Raw genomic sequence first — 24,171 nt, 5'->3', positions numbered from 1 at the left:
TTGTGTTTTTAATCTTTTAATATTCTGTGTCTGAGGTGGCCCATCCAAATGGGCAAGGTATAAGTTGTTGTTGTTTAGTTGTTTAGTCGTGTCCGACTCTTCGTGACCCCATGGACCAGAGCACGCCAGGCACTCCTGTCTTCCACTGCCTCCCGCAGTTTGGTCAAACTCATGTTGGTAGCTTCAAGAACACTGTCCAACCATCTTGTCCTCTGTTGTCCCCTTCTCCTTGTGCCCTCCATCTTTCCCAAAATCAAGGTCTTTTCCAGGGAGTTTTCTCTTCTCATGAGGTAGCCAAAGTACTGGAGCCTCAGCTTCAGGATCTGTCCTTCCAGAGAGCACTCAGGGCTGATTTCCTTCAGAAAAGACAGGTTTGATCTTCTTGCAGTCCATGGGATTCTCAAGAGTCTCCTCCAGCACTATAATTCAAAAGCATCAATTCTTCGGCGATCAGCCTTCTTTATGGTCCAGCTCTCACTTCCATACATCACTACTGGGAAAACCATAGCTTAAACTACACGGGCCTTTGTTGGCAAGGTGATGTCTCTGCTTTTTAAGATGCTGTCTATGTTTCATTGCTTTTCTCCCAAGAAGCAGGAGTCTTTTAATTTCGTGGCTGCTGTCACCATCTGCAGTGATCATGGAGCCCAAGAAAGTAAAATCTCTCACTGCCTCCATTTCTTCCCCTTTTATTTGCTAGGCGGTGATCTTCGTTTTTTTGATGCTGAGTTTCAAACCATATTTTGTGCTCTCCTCTTTCACTCTCCTTTAAAGGTTCTTTAGTTCCTCCTCACTTTCTGCCATCAAGGTTGTGTCATCTGCATATCTGAGGTTCTTGATATTTCTTCCGGCAATCTTAATTCTGGCTTGGGATTCATCCAGCCCAGCTTTTTGCATGATGAATTTTGCATATAAGTTAAATAAGCAGGGAAACAATATACAGCCTTGTCGTACTCCTTTCCCAATTTTGATCCAACCAGTTGTTCCATATCCAGTTCTAACTGTAGCTTCTTGTCCCACATAGAGATTTCTCAGGAGACAGAAATGAGGCACTCCCATTTCTTTAAGAACCTGCCAGAGTTTGTTGTGGTCGACAGTCAAAGGCTTTTGCATAGTCAATGAAGCAGAAGTAGATGTCTTTCTGGAACTCTCTAGCTTTCTCCATAATCCAGCGCATGTTTGCAATTTGGTCTCTGGTTCCTCTGCCCCTTTGAAATCCAGCTTGCACTTCTGGGAGTTCTCGGTCCACATACTGCTTAAGCCTGCCTTGTAGAATTTTAAGCATAACCTTCATGGATCACTGCCTTGCCGTGGCGAAGGAGCTTGAATAACTCAGAAAAGCTATGAGCTATGCCATGCAGGACCACCCAAGATGGACAGGTCATAGTGGAGAGTTCTGACCAAACGTGATCCACCTGGAGCAGGAACCGGCAAGCCACTCCAGTATCCCTGCCAAGAACATGGACAAAGACAACAGGCATAGAAAAGTTATGATGCTGGAAGATGAGCCCCTCAGGTTGGAAGGCGTCCAACATGCTACTGAGGAAGAGTGGAGGACAAGTACAAGTAGATTCAGAGCTGATGAAGCGGCTGGGCCAAAGCCGAAAGGTTGCTCAGTTGCGGATATGCCTGGAAGCGAAAGGAAAGTCCATTGCTGTAAAGAAAAATTTTGCATAGGAACCTGGAATGTAAGAACCATGAACCTTGGTAAGTTGGATGTGATAAAAAATGAGATGGCAAGAATAAATATTGATATCTTGGGCATCCGTGAACTAAAATGGACGGGAATGCGCAAATTCAGTTCGGATGACCATCATATCTACTACTGTGGGCAAGGATCCCGTAAAAGAAATGGAGTGGCCCTCATAGTCAACAAAAGAGTGGCGACAGCTATACTGGGATGCAATCTCAAAAATGATAGAATGATCTCGATACGAATCCAAGGCAGACCTTTTTACATCACAGTAATCCAAGTTTATGCACCAACTACTGGTGCTGAAGAAACTGAAATTGACCAATTCTAAAAAGACTTACAACACCTTCTAGAAATGACACCAAAGAAGAATGTTCTTCTCATTATAGGGGATTGGAATGCTAAAGTAGGGAGTCAAGAGATAAAAGGAACAATGGGCAAGTTTGGCCTTGGAATTCAAAACAAGGCAAAGCAAAGGCTAATAGGCTCCTGCCAAGAGAACAAGCTGGTCATAACAAACACTCTTTTCCAACAACACAAGAGACGACTCTACACATGGGGTATAATATACAAAAAGTTTTAACTGGATTCTGATAAATGTGCAATTAACTGTTACTTGTTGGAAGTTTATTAGGCTATTATGTTCCTTGGTGGATTGTGCAAACTTCTATTCTGTAGGCTTGGGGGCACTGGGGAACCAAGAGGCAAAACCTGAAAGACAATTGCTCAGTGATTTCTCCAGATCAAAAGTCCTTTAGGGTGAAGGATGGTAGCTCAGCAGTAAAGCACCTGTTCTGCATGCCAAAGATCCCAGGTTCAAGCATCAGCTTGCAAGTGAGGTGAAAAATAATAAAAAGGTTTCTTCAGCTATGCTTGAAGCAAGAGGAAGAACAAGCAAGTAGTAGGTCCCTTGCATGGAAAAGATGGAGAAATGACACAGAGAAGGCAGAACTACTCAACATCTATTTTGCCCCTATTGTCACCCAAAAGGAAAGCAGTGCCCAACTTGCTGACAACAGAATAAAGGATGCCAGGAGGAAGCTGCAGCCCAATTTAAGAAACGAGGTGGTCAGGGAACACCTAGCTAATTTAAATGAATTCAAATCTCCAGAGCCTGCTGAGCTGCATCCAAGAGTACTAAAGGAGCTTGCAGATGTAATCTCAGAGCCTCTGTTTATAATATTCGAAAATTATTGAAGAGCAGGTGAGGTCCCTGAAGACTGGAGGTGGGGAAATGTTGTTTCCATCTTCAAAAAGGGAAAAGTAGAAGACCCAGGTAACTACTGACCAGTCAGCTTGACATCAATACCAGGAACATCCTAAAACAGTCAGTCAGTCTGTGAGCACTTAGAAACTTATGCTTTTATTACTAAGACCCAGGATGGGTTTCTCAACATGAAGTAACGCCAGACAAATATTATTTTTTTGATAGTCACAAGCTTAGTAACGGGAATGCTGTGGATGTAGTGTGTCTTGATTTCAGTAAGGCTTTTGGCATGCTCCCCATGATATTCTTGTGAAAAAGCTGGCAAAATGTGGTCTGGGTGAGGTAATGGTTGGGTGGACTTGTAGCTGATTGACCAAACCCTAATGGTTCAACATCCTGGGGGGAAAGTCACAAATGGGGTACCACATGGTTCTGTCCTGGGCCCGTTGTAGTTCAACATCTTAACTAATGACTTGGATAAAGGAATTGAGGGGATATTCATCCAATATGCAATGACATAAAACTGGGATGGTAACCAATGTCACTGAGGACAGAAGTGAGTCAAGATGACCGTACCAGATTGGAGACTTGGGTCAAAACTAACAAAATGAATTTCAGCAGGGACAAATGTAAGGCTCTACACTTAGACACAGATATAAGATGGGGGACACCTGGATTGCCAGTATATGTGAAAAGGATATAGTAGACCACAAGTCAACAGTGTGATGCAGCAACATTTTTTTTTATGCTATTCTAGGTTGCATCAACATAAGTATAGTTTCTTGATCAAGGGAAGTAATAGTCCTGCTCTAATCTTCTTTGGTCAGACCCTAGCTGGAGTAACGTGTCCAGTTCAGGACATCACAATTTAAGGATATTGTCAAGCTAGAATGTGTGCAGAGGAAAATGGCCAAGATTATCAAGGGCCTGGAAACAGCTTTATGAGGAATAGTTGAGAGTTGGATATGTTTAGCCTGAAAGAGACTGATATAGCAATCTTCCAGTATTTAAAAGGCTGTCAGATGGAGCAAGCTTGTTTTCTCCTGCCCTGGAGTGAAAGACCCAAACCAATGGCTTTAGGTTACAAGGACAATTCTGACTGAACACCAGGAAGTACTTTCTGATGGCAAGAGCTGTTTGACTATGGAACAGACTCCCGTGAGACTTCCGATAGCCTGGACTGTCTGTGGAATGTAAACACAGTCCCATGACTGCAAGCAGCTGCATAGTGAGAAACTAACAAGGTAGACTCCCTCTCCTTCCTTCCTTGGAGGTTTTTAAACAGAGGGTTGGATGGCCACCTGCCATGGTTGCTTTAGTTGAGATTCCCGATTTGCAGCGGGGTGGACTAGATGCCTCTCAGGGTCCCTTCTAACCCTACCATTCTATGTGGTCCCATGCTTCTGCGATGTCGCATCAGTCAAAGCAGTTTTAGAGCATCCCATTTTTTTGTAAAACCACAAGAACTGGCCAGGAAGCAGCATTGTATCAAAGAGCAAAGGCATTCACACTTCTTCAGTCTCCCATTAGTTATCTCAGCTGACTGGAAAGCCCTCTGACAGTCCAAACAGGCAATACTAGATAGTCAGGCTTGCTATATACGCAGAACCCTATATTCATAAAATGCTTCTCTATGTTGTGCATGGTTTTTCTGTGCAAAAATAAAAATAAAAACTTTAACACAACACTGAGCAGTTCAGTGTTGCTATCATCTACAACTGTGCACAAGCAGCAGCCAGCTCTGTACTCCTCTTGCTTATGCAGCCCTTCCCCTAGTGAAAATGTTACCTTTTGCCCTAGGCTATTTTCTACACATGCTCCTCTACTCTCTATCCAGGCAAGCAAGAAGCATTAGCAGATTCTGCACACATTCCAGCTGTGTAGCTTTTTGTAATGCTAAACCTCCCTTCTTTTAATTACTTTTGAGATTGGGATGAATTACGACTGGAGTGATCTGTCTGCCAATTAATTTTCACCCAGAATGCGAACTGATGGCCGGCATAAGAAGGCACTAACTAACAGGCTGGAAAATAAAATAGATAGCCTGTCTTAATTATCTGTGATTAAGAAAGATTATAAACTGTTAAGAATGTGGGAGGCAGATGATGATGGGAGACGACCTCCACACAGGTGCCTGGAGGAGTGAAACGAACAATCAAGTTATGCTGCTGGAGTAGAATGAAACCATTGACACATCAAGAAACATACTGAGATGGCAGAGAAAGGATCCTGTGTGCAAATTGGAGTGAACTCAGCGGAAAAAGCTACCAAGCCTCTGGCAATTCTTCTGGAAGAAGAGTGGAAATAACTTTTCCCCCCTAAATTAAGCTGGGAAATGGAATTGGAAGATATTGAACTGGGTACAAATTAATGAACACACAATAAATAATTATGGATTATTCTAATAATGGGTGCTGGAATTTCTTTGGAGAGAAATTCATCATAGAGTACCAGAGGAAAGACTTCTTCTTGACATTTAGCAACATAAAAAAAAACCTTTGGACATTTAAAAAAAAAAATTGTGTGGAAAGGAAAATGAATGAACTTGAGATGTCAGAGGTTGAAGATTGGGAAAACGCTGTCTAGTAGATTGAGGAACAGCTGCATATCATCCTGGTGTGAATACTTTTAATATTTTGAATAATCTTTATACAGTATACATAATTGACAGACGGAGAATTGGAAGTCCTTTCTATTTTTCATTCTTCTACCCACTTTACTCTTAGTTTTTTGATGTCCTCTAATCATGCTTCCAAGAATTAAGTCTGCATGAGGGGCTTGTTTCACGAAAAGGAAAACTGCTATGCTGCTAATCATATAGCTTACTTTTAAGTTTTCTTCCCATCAACATAATATTGATTAGTCCTAATGGTACTAACTTCCATATTGAGAAAGCAAACTAAAGGGGTGGGGTCGAACATGTTTTTATTTCGTTTTTCCAGTGAAGACTATTAGCCCCCTTGTGTACACATTAAGTTTTATTGTAACAAAGCAACTTGTACACTTTTGAACATTCAGAACTGAGCAACTTTCTTTTTCCAGTAAAACAAAATTCTTTTGAAAAAACAAAACAAAGAACAAAATTACAATAGAGAATGTGAAATCCAAATAAAGTCCTACAGGTTCTGCTGATTCTCCATCAAGTGGCAGGGCTCAACTGTAATTAAAAAAAATCTCCTGTCATATTTTAAACTGCAAGGATGTTTATTGGGATTAAACATGCCAAAGGAGACGTATTGTTTTGTTCAAATGCCCCTTTAACCCACCCCAACATCTGAAACCCACCCTTGCTTACATTGTCTATAACCCCCTCCTTTTTTAAGCTTTTTTTAATTAAAAAACAAGAGTAGACAGATACATGTTGGTAAATGCTGTCCATATTCACATAGAGACACAGTGTAATCTCTGAGCCCAATATACAGAGAAAGGAGGAAAAAGCTAGATTCTATGCACTACTACACAGGGGCCTAGCACTCTTCAGCTTCCAGCAGAGTGAAGGGAGGAGAAGGTTCTTTCTTCCCCACAGAGCACAGTGTGTTGATTTTATTAAACGTTTTTGTTTTGTTTTGTTTAGAAAGAGGAAGTGGGGAGGGTAACAAAATGAGTAAAGATTTCATTTCCACCAAATGCTGCTTGATATTTTCTGCAAAATTATTTGTGAACCATGGTGAAGAGGAGAGGAAAAAAAGACCTCAGGAGAACAAGGCGACTGAGCACATTTAATAAATTAAATGTGAACAAGAACTGGGGCACATACAAGGAACTCCTTGATTGAGAACTGGCTCTGCCCCTGTGGAGCTGGCTACGTAGAGACTGTGTCACACGTTCTCTTGTCTTGCTCCCTATATAAAGATCTCAGGGATGAGACTATCACGCCGCTCCTATCTGCCATCCCGGGCCGCTCTTGTGAATCCAACAGAGAAGGTTGCCAAATTTATCGAGAGAGCAATGAGACTGAGAGCTGCTATCTGAATGACATCAGTGTCGTCACCTGGATTCCTCGCCTAGGATCTTATTATTATTATCATTATGTTTTATTATTATTATTTTATTACCTCTGCCAAGTTTTAAGTACTGAGATTATTAATTTATCTGCATCTGGTTATTATTATCTTTCTCCCTGTCCTGACCATCCCTCCGAGGTTATATTTATATTTATAATCTTTCAATTTGGCTGGTCTATTCACTTAACCAACCTGGAACAATCTACCAGAGAAAAGGCCGCCGCCCATGGGACAGAGAGTCATGGATGAATGATAATCCAGCTTCTACCTAGGGTTTTAATAGGTCATAAGATTTTATGGTAACTATATTCGTAATGTATTTTTGTCGGTGTTTGTCCTTTGATGCTATGGCCTGTCGGCTACGCAAATAAAGTCTATTCATTCATTCTGAACTCCTTGATCTTAAAGAGGGTGCTATCAGGCTTAAAAAAGAGAGAAGGTTGAAATGAATGTATTGAATAGTATAGGAGAAATATGCCGCATTCAAGGGTAAATAACTATCAATTTATGTAAGAATGTATGAGAATATATTATATTGCATTTTTAAATATCATTTTCTTTTTTATATGCATCATTGTTCTTCTCCCCCTTCACACACACCCTTTTCCTTTGTATCAATTTATTTCTTTATAATTGGAATATAGATGGGTAAATATGGAAACCATGTAAGGGGAGGATGGGAAGAAAATACATAAAGTAACTTACAGTTTATGTTAACATTTGTGAAGTTTTTTTGTGAAAAATCAATAAATAAGTTTTAAAAAATAATAAAGAAAAATAGATGCTTGGTTAAAAACTCTTCATTGAGACTCCTCTCCAGCACATTGTCTCTGACCTAGTCCTGGGATCCCCACCTTCTTCTTCTTTGTAGCTGAGTAAGATTGACTTCCATGAATATGGTCTTAACAGTGAGTCCGTAAGTGACTGTGGAGGCCAATTCTGGATCCACACATCCTTCCACAGTGGGGACATAATTTCCGGGCAGGAGTTGATCACGGTGTGGATTTGCCAAGTGTGCCTTCCTCTTAGTACGTTTATCCCTTGCGTCCTGAGTTTGAATGTCCTCAAAGCCCATGACACCTTTGGTATAGACTGTTCCCCAATTGGAGCGCTCACAGGCAAGTGTTTCCCAGTTGCTGGTGTTTATACTACATTTTTTAAGATTTGCCTTGAGACAGTCTTTAAACCTCATTTGTTGAGGACCAGCATTACGCTTCCCATTTTTAAGTTCAGAATAGAGTAGTTGCTTTGGAAGATGATAATCAGGCATCCGCACAACATGACCAGTCCAACAAAGTTGATGTTGAAGAACCATTGCTTCAGCACTGGTGATCTTTGCTTCATCCAGTACACTGACATTCATTTGCCTATCTTCCCAAGTTATGTTCAAAAAATTTTTGGAGACACCGTTGATGGAATCTTTCAAGCAGTTGGGGATGGCATTTATATGTGGTCCACGTTTCACAAGCATACACAAGAGCTTTCTAAACATGCATTTTGGTTTCCCTGCGAATGTCCCAGTCAATCAAGGAGTTCCTTGTATGTGCCCCAGTTCTTGTTCACATTTAATTTATTGACTGGCCCTGCTTCAGTGGGGGACACCCACCATGCTGACTTTTTCCCCAGGACATTTTTCAGTCTTGCCCAAACACTATATAAGTTCTTCTATAGAACAAGGTTGAGGAAGCTGTTGCTCATATTTCAAGTCCTGCTTGCATTTTAACCTCGGTGTAGTAAATACTCAGCAAAAAGTCTCTAATCCCCAATGTCACCATAAGGGTGTGGATCGAGGTTGCAGACGGCGTCTTTGCTGAGCCTCCTTTCCCAGCAGATGACATTCTTGTGTGGGTCTTCTTGCTTCCAGAGGCCTCCTCTCAGGCTCCAGTTGATAGGCTGCCATTTTCCAGCGTGGATTCATCATTTCATGCAGGAAAGACAGAAAGGAGGTTCTGTTAGAAGGGTACTGAGTATCAGTAACTTAGATCCTCTTGTTGCTCCAGAAATTATCACCATTGATGGTGAATAAATTATAAAAAAGGAGGCTTTTCCCCACAACCAATAATTTTTATTAATTTTTTCTAAATATCCTAAACACAATACAGCTTAACAATATTATTCTCCTTTAAATCTATATCTTATCCGAATTAACTTCCCTCCACCCCTTTTCTGGCTTCTCTACATTGCTCTTACTTAAGCGTGATTACTATGTATACATTCTATAAATGTCTATAATTCCTTAATAAATTTTTGTATTATACTTTAGACATACATTCCTTATTATATTACAGCATTACATCTTGTAGTCTAACCAAATGTTATAATAATCATTATGAGTTTTATTTCAGTCCTGTGAGTTTCTTTATTTATGTACACTTTTCTCTAAGTATACCATAAATTTGGACCATTCTTTTTTTAATTTCTCATCGTCCTGCTGTCGGATTCTTCCAGTTAGCCTTGCTATTTCCACATACTTCAATACTTTCTGTTGCCATTCTTCAGTTGTTGGAATATCCTGTTGTTTCCATCTCTGTGCGAGGAGTAGTCTTCCTCCTGTTGTGGCATACAGGAAGAATTTCTGATCTTCCTTTTTAATGTCCTCTCCAACCGTTCCTAGCAAAAATGCCTACGTTTTTTTATAAAAGGTGTACCTAAATATCTTTTTAAACATTATATACACTATCCCAAAAAGTCTTCACCTTGTCACACAACCACATGTGGAGAAAATTTCCCTCTTTTACACTGCATTTCCAACAGTTCTTATTTTTCATTTTGTACATCTTTGCTAGTTTGGTGGGTGTTAAGTACCACCTATACATCATTTTTAACAAATTCTCTTTTAAGGTCATGGATGCGGTAAATTTTATTCCTAAATTCCATAGTCCATTTCTCATACTCGATATTATATCCTAGGTCCATTGCCCACTTAGTCATGACCTCCTTAATTTCTTCATCTTTTGTATGCCATTCCAACAAAAATTTAGTCAAATTCATGCTGGTAGCTTCGAGAACACTATCCAACCATCTCGTCCTCTGTCGTCCCCCTCTCCTTGTGCCCTCCATCTTTCCCAACATCAGGGTCTTTTCCAGGGAGTCTCCTCTTCTCATGAGGTGGCCAAAATATTGGAGTCTCAGCTTCAGGATCTGTCCTTCCAATGAGCACTCAGGGGTGATTTCCTAAAGAAGGGATAGGTTTGATCTTCTTGCAGTCCATGGGACTCTCAAGAGTCTCCTCCGGCACCATAATTCAAAAGCATCAATTCTTCAGCGATCAGCCTTCTTGATGGTCCAGCTTTCACTTCCATACATCACTACTGGGAAAACCATAGCTTTAACTATACGGACCCCTGTTGGCAAGGTGATGTCTCTGCTTTTTAAGATGCTGTCTAGGTTTGTCATTGCTTTTCTCCCAAGAAGCAGGCGTCTTTTAATTTCGTGGCTGCTGTCACCATCTGCCGTGATCATGGAGCCCAAGAAGGTAAAATCTCTCACTGCCTTCATTTCTTCCCCTTCTATTTGCCAGGAGGTGATGGGACCAGTGGCCATGATCTTCGTTTTTTTGATGTTGAGCTTCAGACCATATTTTGCACTTTCCTCTTTCACCCTCATTAAAAGGTTCTTTAATTCCTCCTCACTTTCTGCCATCAAGGTTGTGTCATCTGCATATCTGAGGTTGTTGATATTTCTTTCGGCGATCTTAATTCCGGCTTGGGATTCATCCAGCCCAGCCTTTCGCATGATGAATTCTGCATATAAGTTAAATAAGCAGGGAGACAATATACAGCCTTGTCGTACTCCTTTATCGTACTGCTTGTCGTACTGCTCTTTATATATTGCGTCAATTCCTTTCATAAAATTCTCCCCCAGACCCATCATTTCCAAATTCTTTTTCATAAAGTACCAAGAGATGTTATCAAACAAAAAGGAGGCTTTTCATAATGGAGAAATGGAACCAAACTTCTGCTGTGGGGGGGTTGCCTGCTTCCCCCACTCAAGAGGATTGCAGAGAGTCCTGCAAGGACCAGGACCCTGGGCGGGCAGGCAGCATTGGCGACACCTGCTGCCCCAGCTAGGCGTACACCAGCAGCTGGGGCAGCTGCATGAAGCCTCCCTGCTTGGCGGGGGCGACACCAAAGGAGAAACACCAAAGGAGTTTGTCCCTTTGGTGGTGGCACTTCAGGGATGGAATGAGGGCATGGGCCAGCCCCTTTGTGTTAAAATTATTGTTTTAATGGGGGTGGGTGCTGTTTGATTTAAAGGGTGGGATTGTTTTAAATATGGTATGTCAATTTGGATTTGTGGATTTGTGGTTTGGAGTATTGTTTAGGGGCTTTTTTATGGTTTATCAGTGTGTATATATTAGTCTTGTTAATTGTTTTATTTTTATTATTTTTATTATTTGTTATTATGAATTTTGTGCACTGATTATTTTTATTATGTATTTTGTGCTTCGTATACTGTAACTTCCCATGCAGTTTTGTGCTATGGCTATGACGTTCAGTAGAGGATCATAACTAACCTCTGCTGGGTTGTTGGGAAGATGAAATGGGATAACTCTGTGCAAAGCTGCAAACAAAGCAAAGTGACCTTACCAGATGCAGTCTATTATGTAATATGCAATCCAGAAAGCGGTTGTTCCATAATACGCACATGGGCAGCCAGACCGCAGGAGCTTTCAGCCAGCATCTTCAGGCATTCCTCCCCCAGCTCCCTGGAGAGGTTGGCTAGCTCTACCGGGTGCATCAGCTCTGCGAGGACATCAGCTTTTCAAGTATGTCACAAGATGCCAAGGAAATAAACAACTATCTGACTTTTAGGAGACATCTGAAGGCAGCCCTGTTTAGGGAAGTTTTTAACGTTTTAGTTTTCTTGCATTTTTAATACCCTGTTGGAAGCCACCCAGAGTGCCTGGGGAGGCCCAGCCAGATTATTATTATTATTATTATTATTATTATTATTATTATTATTATTATTCTGCATAAGGGAGGAAATTTAGCAGTAACAGCCACCAAACCAAAGGGTCCTATACAAAGGAGAGAATCTTTTCAAAGATCTGAAAAGTCCAACAGTTTTTCTTTTACCACAGACCCTTCACCATTCTGCCTGCAAACAGTGCTTGGCTGTGATTCGAATCTAAATCCCTCCCTCTCCCTCTGAGTATCACTTGCCATGTCAGAGTCCAAAAGCAGGGATATCCCTCTGAGGCTGAACTTCCAGACTTGCGGGTGATCATGTTGCAGCCAGGTGAGCAGGTGGTCCAGTGCTTCCTTGCAGGGATAGACTCACATTTGGTAGCTAAGTAGCTCAAGAGACCCAAAGAGAAAGAAACTCTTCGGTGATGGGATAGGATGCTTTCCTTGTACAAAACATTTCCCAATGGAGGTTTAGACAGGTTCTCGTTTTATCCACCATCTGTAGTTTTACAGATGGAGAGTTGGATCCAACTATGTTTTGCGCTGAGCAAACCCACTGAAGTGAATGGACATAAGTTCATCATGTACATCAAATCCAATGGGTCTACTCTGAAGAGAACTAAAACTGGAGACAATTTGGAGGCTCAAAGTAGCCTTGACATGAACCGCAGAATATTTAAGGTAAATGAGTGCATAGTAGGGGTGAGGTCCAATTTCCGAAGGGGGCATGTTGGGGAACCCCCATTGAGGTTGCCATCTAAACTGGGGAGGGAGGATGTCTGCTATCTGCATCCAGAGGAAAGACTTTAAATGTGGAATCTTGGGAACGATACTTCTTGGAGCCAGCCATAACAACATTACTGGAAGGCCTTTTGTAGGAGATTACAATTGCCCCTCCACCGGCAAAGATCTCATCAATAAAGATGCCTTTGCTACGTTCTATTGGGCAGAGACCTTGCTTGGCTTTGCAGTCTCTTCAACGTAGCCAAAGATGGCATGACTGTGGCATGGGGATCAAGAATGAGGCCTTGGGGGACTCTCTACTGTTGGTGGGAACAAAAGAGTCGAAACCAAGCAGGGGCCTCCCTGCTCCAGCCATTTTCTCCTGTGTCAGTACCCCACACCAGAACACCAAGAACCAAACTGGAAAACCACATTTACAAGGCTCCCCCAGAAGTTGATATTTCCAGAAATTGTGAATTATGCAGATCTGCCTTGACATGCAAACAGAATCAAATTCCTTCCGCATCCTTGCTCCCTAGTAGTCACTTGAAGGATAGTCTCCCTTGGAAAATCAAGCTGGACAAGAAACACCATAGGCTGAAGGAAAAAGGACTCAATTTATCCCTTTGCAATGCACTACTGAGTTGAGGAATTCCTGGGCAGGCAGGAAGTTGGCAGCTATCAGCAGCTGTGGAAAGTGATGGCGCAGCATCAGCAGCTGTGGAAAGTGATGTGCCCAGACGAGGTGCGGGCCCTCCTGGGGGATATCATCAAAACCTGGGGGGATATCATCAATTTGTCCCTTGGCACAGGGACATTCCCAGGGGAACTGAAGGAGGCAGTGGTGCGTCCGCTCTTAAAGAAAACATCATTAGATCCTTTAGATCTTTCCAATTACCGCCCGGTTTCGAATCTTCCGTTCCTGGGTAAGGTGATTGAGAGAGCGGTTGCTGAACAGCTTGGTGGGTTTCTGGATGAAACATCGGCTCTGGATCCATTCCAGTCCGGCTTCCGCACTGGTCATGGGACCGAGACGGCTCTGGTTGCCCTAACAGATGATCTTCGCAGACAGCTGGATCGAGGCGGGTCGGGGCTGCTGATTCTTTTAGATCTGTCAGCAGCTTTCGACATGGTCGATCATGAACTTCTGGACCACCGCCTTGCCGACGTGGGGATTCAGGGCACGGTCCTTCAATGGCTGCGCTCGTTTCTCTCTGGTCGGGGACAGAGGGTGGCGCTTGGGGGGGAATTGTCATCGCGCCACTCCTTGGTGTGTGGAGTGCCTCAGGGTGCGATACTCTCCCCGATGCTTTTCAACATCTTTATGCGCCCCCTCGCACAGCTTGTTCGGAGTTTTGGGCTGGGTTGCCATCAGTATGCCGATGACACCCAACTCTATCTGTTGATGGATGGCCATCCTGACTCGGCCCCAGACACACTGACCAGATGTTTGGAAGCTGTGGCTGGATGGTTACGTGGGAGCCGGTTGAAGCTAAATCCTTCGAAGACAGAGGTCCTGAGGCTGGGATGGGGCGATATGGGATTGGGGGGGCAACTCCCATCTCTTGCGGGGGCGCAATTAGTGCCAGTTCCGTCCGTTAAGAGTTTGGGTGTAATCTTCGACACCTCCCTTTCCATGGAGGCGCAGATTGCAGCTATAACAAAGGCAGCATTTTTCCATCTCCGCCAAGCTAAGCAGTTGGCTCCTTACCTCTCTCGCCCTGACCTAGCCACTGTGATCCACGCGACGGTCACCTCCAGACTGGATTATTGTAACTCGCTCTACGTGGGGCTGCCCTTGAGACTGACCCAGAAACTCCAGCGGGTGCAGAATGCTGCAGCGAGACTCCTTACGAGGTCTTCGCTGCGAGATCACATTCAGCCGGTGCTATACCAGCTGCACTGGCTCCTGGTGGAGTACAGGATCAGGTTTAAGGTGCTGGTTTTAACCTTTAAAGCCCTATACGGCCTAGGACCCTCGTACCTACGGGACCGCCTCTCCTGGTATGCCCCATAGAGAAACTTACGGTCTTCAAATAAAAACATCTTGAAGGTCCCAGGCCACAGAGAAGTTAGGCTGGCCTCAACTAGAGCCAGGGCTTTTTCGGCTGTGGCTCCGATCTGGTGGAACACTCTGTCACAAGAGACCAGGGCCCTGCGGGACTTGACATCTTTCCGCAGGGCCTGCAAGATAGAGCTGTTCCACCAGGCCTTTGACCAGGGCACAGCCTGACTCCCTCCCTCGGCAATCTTCGCGGAGCTCTGGCCCAATGGTTGCCAGTGGCTTGAATTAATTAATTTTATAATGAATGATTTTAGAACGTTGTTATGCTGTACTTTTGTACTGTTTTACTGTTGTTAGCCGCCCTGAGCCCGGCTTCGGCTGGGGAGGGCGGGATATAAATAAAATTTATTATTATTATTATTATTATTATTATTATTATTATTGGTACTTTGTATTCATCCATCCTGCGGATGGTGTGCAACATGCTGGTCAGGTGTTGCTGGAAGAGAGAGAGGGGCAAGTCACTTTCCCTGCTTTTCTGCAGAATACAGAAACCCCTTGATATTACTCTGGGGAGAAGCCAGAAAGTAGGGGATTCGTCCTTACCACAGCGGTAGCAGACTCTGCCAAGGAGCTCTGATGCAGCTGCTCAGCCTTCAGATGGAGTAGTTGTTGTTGGTCAGCCAAAACCTCCTACCATATTCTCTTGCAGGCACAGCAACAGTCAGATCTCTTGGCTCAGGGATGGCACATGATTGCAGGGAGGGGACCATTTGGTTCTCTGGGCAGTGGTGCGGGGGCCAGAAAGGCGCTTTGCCTCTAAACCTGACCCCTCCACAGGTGGTTCCGCTCCATCAGGAACTCTACTGCTTGCTGCCATGTCACAGAGAGGAAATGGCTTGGTCTTCCCTGGTCTCCTGCACTCCAGAAGGATCCCTCAGTGATCTGGATCAGCCCCTCTATGCTGCTGCATCTCTGCAGATGGCAAAAAGAGATGGGAAACCTGCACCAATCTCACCCCTTGCTGCCTTGCCTAGAGGACAGAGACCTGTCCCTGCCTTCTCGGCTTCTGCTCTGTTGCTCTTCCTGTTAAAGGACCTAATCCTGGCTATGGTACCACAGCGGGAGCCCTCCAAATCCTCTGTCTGTTGGGCTGAGGTTCTTGTTCTGACATTGTGAGGCCCCTCCCAACAAACATGTGTCATGGCCACCCAATGGCATGGGGTGGACTCCCCTACTTCAAGGCGGAGATTCTTCTCTCCTACCCTGGCAGCATACTACCTCCACTGCTTTGCCGCTGAACTCTTGCAGCAAGTGGGAGATGTCCAAGGGCTCAAAGGTGCTCTCAGCAGCAAGGTCACTGGCCAGGAAGCACTTGGCCTCCAAGAGCTGCTCCGCAGGAAGGAAGGTGACCTGAAACAAGACATGAAGGTCAGAGATGTCCACAAGGAGAACACATTCATTCATTCATTCATTCAGAGCATTTGTACTCTTCTTTTCAGCCAAAAAGGCTCTGAGAGAGGCTTATATGAAATATGTTTTTCCCTTTCCCTTTTAAACAACAGTACAGTGTTACCTTGGGTTAAGTACTTAATTCGTTCCGGAGGTCCGTACTTAACCTGAAACTGTTCTTAACCTGAAGCACCACTTTAGCTAATGGGGCCTCCCACTGCTGCCGCGCCGCCACCGCAAGATTTCTGTTCTCATCCTGAAGCAAAGTTCTTAACCTGAAGCACTATTTCTGGGTTAGCGGAGTGTGTAACCTGAAGCGTATGTAACCTGAAGCGTATGTAACCCGAGGTACCACTGTGCAAAGTTAGTATCCATTATGTAGAAATATCAATTAACGCTTTCCTAGATTTACATATTTCTTTAATGACAAACAGCATATAGAATGCTATTTAAAATAAGATTCAACCAACTACAATATAGATGACTAAATTTTCCTTTACAACATTCATTCTCCGCTTCTAAAATATTTGCACAAAAAGTTTCCTTTGACCTTTGATAGCTCTTTACCAAACTTGGTGATACCATTATTCTACGTCCTAAAGCTAAGTCCCCTGGAAATGCCAACTTTCACTTACCCCCAGGAGTCTTTGAGATGCCATATTCTAATCCAAATAAGCAAGGGTCACTACAGCAAACCTCTGCCAACCTCTCCACGCTGAAGATGCCAGAACCTCAGTTCAAACAGTCACAGCCTCCGTTGCTTGGTGACATGGAACGCACGGCCACCATGCCAAGATTCCAGGAGAGTCCATGTGGCCTAGTGGTTAGAGTGCTGGGCTTGGACCTGGAAGAGCAGGGCTCAATTTCCCGCTCAGCCATGAGAAGCACTGGGTGATCTTGGGCTAGCCACTCCCTCTCAGCCTAACCGGCTTGGCAGGGTTGTTGACAGGAGAAGATGGGGAGAAAGAGAAATACGGACGTCACCTTGAGCTGTTTGGAATAAAAGAGGGATATACTGTAAATGTTATAAACAGATCCATAAAATACCAATTCTGAAACGCTTACCCATACCAGTCGCACAGTATTTCTTCAACAGGATTTTGTACAGTAGTACCTCGGGTTAAATACTTAATTCGTTCCGGAGGTTTTAGGTCTGTACTTAACCTGAAACTGTTCTTAACCTGAAGCACCACTTTAGCTAATGGGGGGCTCCTGCTGCTGCTGCACCACCGGAGCACGATTTCTGTTTTCAACCTGAAGCAAAGTTCTTAACCTGAAGCACTATTTCTGGGTTAGTGGAGTCTGTAACCTGAAGTGTATGCAACCCGAGGTACCACTGTACTTGATAGTTTCCTACACCAGACGGAGAAGATCACTTCCAACTTGCCTGCATTTGGACTCAGCCGCAAGATAGAATAGCCGCAAGAAGAATAGTAAAAAAATAAGTGAGTAATAATAGAAAAGGTGTAAAACTGAATAAAAAAATAAAATTAATGAGTGAAAAAAGGGGTTTGTGTATATCATTAAAGAATGTATTGGTAGTAATTTTGACTCACAGGCCATTTTAATTTCACTGGTTGTCAGATCCCTGGGTAAGGGCTAAGGCGGTATTCCCTTCTATGGTTCAGGCCTCCTGCAAGGGTGCTTTTACAGTTCTTCACAGAAAAAGAAAGAAAAAAAAGAAGACATGATTAAAAAACAACAACAACCAGGATAAATATTATATATATATATATATATATATATAAATATTCATAGCTGGGGAGGGCCCATGCTCTGTATGTTTTCCCCTGTGGTGGCCTCTGGTGTGCAGTTTCCCCCTGAACCCCGGCCTACTCTTGTCAGGCCAGCTGCCAGAAAGTTAGGCCTGGATCAGGTCTAGGCTACGCCAAGCAATTATTTGCGGCCTTCCTGGCCCTCCTGGTACTTTCCTATCTCCTTTTGGTGTTGGTGGAGGCAGCAGCAGCGGTAAGATGGTGTTCGGCTAGTGGGGGACTACTTTTTTCTTTCTGCTTTGTTTCTGTTCAGCTCCAGGCCCCAGAGCTCCACTGGGCTGTTGGTCAGGTGTTCCCTGTCCCAGCACAGCTAAGGTCACGGGGGGGGGGGGCGGCTCTGGGCGACTTTCCTGGCTGATGCACCAGATGTCCCCGGCTCCCCTCTAGCGGCAGCGGTTTGGACAGCTTGGGGACCAGCCAGGCAGCGCAGTTGGTGTTGGCTGTCCTCAGGAGCTCCACACACCCATGGCGCCTGCCATCTTGCCTTGCCAGAAGTCCTTCAGATATTTTCAGATATACTTGATAGTTTCCTACGCTAGATGGAGAAGATCACTTCCAACGACTGCATTTGGATTCAGCTGCAAGATTGAAAGCATCTGCTTTATATTAACCGCATCCTAGTATGGGAACAAGCCGGCTTGTTTCAACAAACGCTACCACCCTCCATACCATCCAACATTTCTCAGATGAAAACAGGGACATCCTATTATACATGGGTGTCTCCCCCCAGCCCACGCCCCCTATGTGTTTCATCAAACTGCTGGTGGAATATGGGGGAAAGAGCACGACTAGCTGAGCTGCCCCAGTGGGACTTACTTTTAAGTAAGGTTCAAAGCCTGGTTCAGAGTTTGAACTTCAAACTGTGCATTGTTCAAGCTGTAAGCTCCACCAAGTTCAAATGCAAGCGTGCTCACGTCTGAAATCTTGTCCCATTCAAGTCAGTGAGAGAACACAAAAGGACCTGCAACACTTTTAAACAGTTAGAAGTGGGAATTTAAAAACCCACAGGCTTCCAAGGAATAACACTAAAAATGCTGGTTCTGACCTCCTTAATTTCTGCTTGTCACACATCAGTTAAAGGGACACTAACTCTGCCGGTACATCAGGGTGGGTAGAGGTGCCAGTCTATACGCTCAAGGTTACCTTTGCATATGTATACACATCATGATGGCACACATACACACATGCTAGAAGGGGATTGACACATGCAACACGCCTACAGCTCAGTTGCCATGCCTGATTCCTATCAACTGAACTCAGACAGAAAACACACACACACACACACACACACGCTTCTGAGTCTGTTACAGCATCCTCATGCTCACAGCCTTGTGTTAGCACTTTCAAAGACTAACACATTTATCTGCAACCTCAAAGGGGGTTAATTAAAAAGCTCAAGACACTTATTCGCAACACCAGCCCAACAGAGATTATGCAATGGCCAGTCTTTTAAAGACCCACAAAATGTAGAATCATAGAATCGGAGAGTTGGAAGGGTCCTGGGGGTCATCTAGTCCAACCCCCTGAAATGCACCAAGAGCTGCAGTTCTGCAGCAAGCAGGGAAACTAGAAACCAAATCCCCACTCAGCCATAGTGGTCACTAAGAAATCTTGGGCCATTCGCTCACTCTCAGATGAACCTCCTTCACAGGCTTGTTGGAAGGATAACAGGGCAGGAGGAAGCTATAGATGGCCCCCTGATTTCCTTGGAGTTAAAGAAGGAGCATAGGTAGTTGCAGTGTTCTGCAGTGTTTGCGGCAATCATGAAAGCAACACAAAAAGGAGACCAATATGGTGCCATGGATCAAACGTGGGGCTTTCTGCATGCAAAGCAGGTGTTCTGTCATCACACTTTGCTCTTTCTTCAAATACATGGAGCCTGTGCAGTTTTCCATTTTGGTTGGAAGAGACCCAGAGTGTCATCTTGTCCAACCCCCTGCAATGCAAGCCTCAATGTATTCAATATGTGTTTCTTAAATACAGTGGTACCTTGGTTTAAAAACAGTCCTGTTTAAGAATGATTCAGTTTACGAACTCTGCAAAACCGGAAGTAGTGTCCTGGTTTGTGAACTTTATCTCGGTCTAAGAACGGAATCCGAATGGTGGAAGGGCACCGGTGGCGGGAGGCCTCATTAGGGAAAGCATGCCTCGGTTTAAGAACGGTTTCAGTTTAAGAACGGACTATCGCAACAGATTAAGTTTGTAAACTGCGGTACCACTGTGTGCATATTTTAACTGCTGATTTTATTAATGTTTTGATTCTTTTAGGACTATTTGTTTTCAACTTCTGGCTTCTTTTTGGTTATTTAAATGTATATATTTTATTTTATGCAGTTAAGGGTTGCTATTTACAAAATTAATTCAGCACAACTTACTAAATAAAAGGTAAATGTAAACAGTATTACAGTTCTGCCAAACATTAGCTTTCTTAGAATTTGTAATCCACAGTTAAGACTTTTTAAAAGTGCTGATCTGTACAAAGAAAGAAAACCACCTCCCTCCCCACCCCAAGTCTAACATATGATGTTAACTCACTCTCTCTCTCTCTCTCTCTCTCTCTCTTTCATGAGTTAGCATCCCATTCATGAGTTAGTTAGATGTCCAACTATTGCTTGCTCATAACTGTCAGCTCAGCCAAAAAATACTGAAATAGTAAGCAACAGTAAGTTCCTAGCATTTTTTAAACCAGCTTGGTGATTACAAATGCATTTACCTAGAAGGCAAACTTCCTCCTAAGTAATCTTTCAGTTTTCCAGAGAAATGCAAAAATGTGCTCTATTCTTAGAGGAAGCAGTAGAATGTTTATTGTTTTTAATTATCTCCTTATCCCTTTACTCATCCTCATTTGGCAGCCCAACAGGACAAGAAGGTGGAGGAAGGAGAGTTGGTTGTTGTGCTTTAGGCTATGGCATAGTCGGGGGGGCCCTAACTTCTTGTGGCCCTCCAGATCTTGTTGGACTCAAACTCCCATCAGCCACAGGCAGCATAGCCAATGGTCAGGAGTGATGGAAGACGGGAGTCCGGCAATATGTGAAGGATCACAGCTTAGCTGATCCTGGCCTAGATATGAGCAATTCTATCTAAGGAAGGTTAGTCCATGTTCTGCTTCTGCTGCCCAGCTTAAGCATGGCTTAACAACAATGATAAAAGGGCTAAAAAAGCCTGCACTGAATGCTGGGAGCTTCTCACTTGGCAGCAGATGCATATTTTCTTAGTGTATATCTCACATTTACTTCTTGCATATGCTCTATTGTTTCATTGGAATTTGCATAAACTGCAACTTTAAAAAGGTAAAGGTAAAGGACCCCTGATAGTTAAGTCCAGTAGCGAACGACTCTGGGGTTGCAGCCCTCATCTCACTTCCCTGGCCGAGGGAGCTGACATTTGTCCACAAACAGTTTTTCCGGGTCATGTGGCCAGCATGACTAAGCTGCTTCTGGTGAAACCAGAGCAGCACACAGAAATGCCGCTTACCTTCCCGCCGGAGCGGTACCTATTTATCTACTTGCACTTTGACGTGCTTTCAAACTGCTAGGCTAAATACAAAATAGATTCTAAATGAGAAACCACACAGATTCCAGGACAAACTTCCCCCCCCCTGAAACTTCAGAGTTAAGCGCTGGCTAGGTTACCTGTAAAGGGAATTGGGGGTTGCTTGTGTGTAAAGGGGGCTGCCGCTCTAGGCAACGTTGCCTGGCTGAACCTTTCCCTGGCTGGACAGCCCTTTCTCCATGGCTGTGTCAGTCGCTGGCAGAATCCGTCAGTGGGCGTTTCCTGAACTTCTTCCAACATAGCTCTTTGACGCCAAGTCTCCGCCTAGCCTCCCTGCGTGGAAGTCTCCTGCGCAGAGTGGGCGTGCCCAACGGAGGTCCTGGGCTCTCCCCGCTGGTCTCTGTGGAAGAGTCTTGGAGCCCTCTCTCCGCAGTCCCCCCTTGCTTCCTGGGGTCACTCCTATTTCCTTCCTCAAAGGAAGTGTTCTCACTCTCCCTGCTGGTCCCTTCTCCTTCATCGTTGGGGAGCCTTACCTCCACTCTAGGCTCCGATGGCAGTTCCCTGACATCCACCTCCCCTCCAGGACCCCCCTCACCTCCGTCCCGTTCCTTTGGCCTAAATTCTTCCCTTTCCCCTGACGGTGATGCGGGGAATCCCCGGAAGGAGCTATCCCCCTCCTCCGAAGATTCAAACATTGCTCTCCACCTGCTGCTATCTCTTCGCACAGAGTACTCTTCCCAGTCCGATTCCTCTCCCCTGGATACCTCTCCTCCCTCCTCTTCGGAGGCCGGAAACCCCATAAAATCTTCTTCCTCATCTGTGGTGCCAAATTGCTCCTCCCAGAACCTCGCTGTTGGTTTGGGCTTCCTTGGGAACCTGCCGTGAAACTCCCCCCGGAGATACTCATCCCTGATGTTTTCCGCAGGAATCCATGTGTTTTCCGATTCTGGTTCCCCCTCCCAAGCCACCAAATACTCCACTTGTCCCCCTCGCCATCTTGAATCGAGTATTTCCGTGGCTTGACTACTGAGTTCCCTCTCCTCTACGTGTGGGTGAGTGGGGACCTCTCTCTCTCGCCCCGGCAATTCCAGTCCCTCCCTGTACGGAGAGAGTAGGGATCTATGGAACACCGGGTATAGTTTCATGCTGGTCGGCAACTTGAGTCTAAAGGCCACGGGATTAACCTGCTGTGTCACCTCGAAAGGTCCCAGCCGCCTTGGCCACAACTTCTTGCAACCCCCCTTGAACGGTAACCCTTGGGTTGACAACCACACCTGGTCCCCCACCCGTATGGTTTCTCCTTCCCTACGGTGCTTGTCGGCCTGCCTCTTATACACTTCCTTGGCCCGTTCCAAGTTCATCTTAAGTTGTTGGTGTAAGGCCTCCATTTCTTCCACAAACTGCTCCGCTGCCGGTACACTCCACCTCTCCTCCCCTCCCCCTGGGAAGGCCCTGGGGTGACACCCATGATTGGCCATGAACGGGCTCATTCCCGTGGACACGTTCCACGTTATTGTACGCAAATTCGGCCAACGCTAGTTTCTCCACCCAATTGTTCTGCCTCTCGCTGACATAGCAGCGTAGGTATTGTTGGAGTATACTGTTCGCTCTTTCCGCTTGCCCGTTGGTCTCCGGGTGTCTGGCCGTTGAGAAGCTTACCTCAACTTGCAGCAAGCTCATGAGCTTCCTCCAGAACCTGGAAGTAAATTGCTTCCCTCGGTCGGACAAAACCCTCAAGGGGGCGCCATGCAGCCTGAAGATGTGATCCACAAACAGCCTGGCAGTTTCCTCTGCTGTCACCGCATGTGAGCAAGCGATAAAGTGGCACATTTTTGTTAACAGGTCGACAACCACCATGACGGCTGTTTTACCCCTTGACTTGGGCAAATCGGTCATAAAATCTATGGATACCACCTCCCATGGTCTTCCCGGTGTGGGTAAGGGTTCTAGTAACCCCGCGGGCGCCGCCCTCTCCCCCTTTGCTCGCTGGCTGCAGTCGCACCCTCGTACGTACTCCCGTACATCTTCCCTCACCCTTGGCCACCAGAACTGCCTGGTGACCAGCAACATGGTTTTGTGTTGACCGAAATGCCCCGCCGTCGGGTTATCATGGAGCTGTTTGAGTACCCTTCTCCTCAAGTCATCCCCTGGTACGTACAGTACTCCCCTGTAATACAGTACCCCTTCTTTCTCCTCAAAACCCCCATGGTTTTCCCCCTTGCCCCTGAGTTCCCTGATCTTGGTTTGGGCGAACTCGTCGTCCTTCGTCAGCCCGGCTAGTTCTCGTCTCTCTACTAATACTCCCCCACACACCCATCGGTTCTCTGGGATCACATGTTGGGCTTCTGGTGGTCCTTCTCCTTCCATATACTCCGGCTTCCGGGAGAGGGCGTCTGCTCTGACGTTTTCCTCTCCCGGCACGTACCGAATCTCGAAGAAAAACTTGGAGAACTCCTGAGCCCATCGCACCTGTCGCTGGTTGAGTACTCGTGCAGTCCTCCAGTATTCCAGGTTCTTATGGTCCGTGCACACCTGGATCTTGTGCTGCGCCCCTATTAACAAATGTCTCCAGCGTCGAAAGGCTTCATAAATTGCAAGCAGTTCCCGGTCATACACCGTGTAGTTTTGCTCCGACTTGCTCAGCTTCCTCGAGAAGAACGCGCACGGCCTCCAGCTGGACTGGTCTCCCGGCTGGAGCAGCACCGCCCCTACGGCTCGGTCTGACGCGTCTGTCTCCAGCCTCATTGGCTTCTGCAGATCCACGTGCAAGAGCTGCTCTTCCAAAGCGAAGGCCTTCTTCAGTCTTTCAAAGGCCTGCTGTGCATCTTCTGTCCAGACGAACTTCTTTTTGCTACTGAGACAATCGGTGATGGGTGCGGTTAAGTGGGCGAAGTTCTTGATGAACTTCCG

At 45.1% G+C, this 24,171-nt stretch overlaps 2 long non-coding RNA genes across 2 annotated transcripts; both read right to left on the bottom strand.

The window, feature by feature from the left end:
- Positions 1–9,292: 9,292 nt before the first annotated feature.
- LOC128406562 (uncharacterized) lies at positions 9,293–15,230 on the bottom strand. Its single transcript, XR_008328523.1, has 2 exons — positions 15,149–15,230; positions 9,293–9,454 (listed from the first exon to the last, which is right to left on the bottom strand). It is a non-coding gene; the product is annotated as an uncharacterized LOC128406562 (long non-coding RNA).
- A 466-nt stretch (positions 15,231–15,696) lies between these two features.
- Positions 15,697–17,699, bottom strand: LOC128406561 (uncharacterized). Its single transcript, XR_008328522.1, has 3 exons — positions 17,551–17,699; positions 16,630–16,984; positions 15,697–15,955 (listed from the first exon to the last, which is right to left on the bottom strand). It is a non-coding gene; the product is annotated as an uncharacterized LOC128406561 (long non-coding RNA).
- Between the last annotated feature and the right edge of the window lie 6,472 nt (positions 17,700–24,171).

This window comes from Podarcis raffonei, chromosome Z, assembly GCF_027172205.1.
Source record: "Podarcis raffonei isolate rPodRaf1 chromosome Z, rPodRaf1.pri, whole genome shotgun sequence".
Taxonomy (NCBI): Eukaryota; Metazoa; Chordata; class Lepidosauria; order Squamata; family Lacertidae; genus Podarcis; species Podarcis raffonei.
Note: the sequence above shows the minus strand (reverse complement) of the source record. Positions and strands in the feature narration are given on the sequence as shown.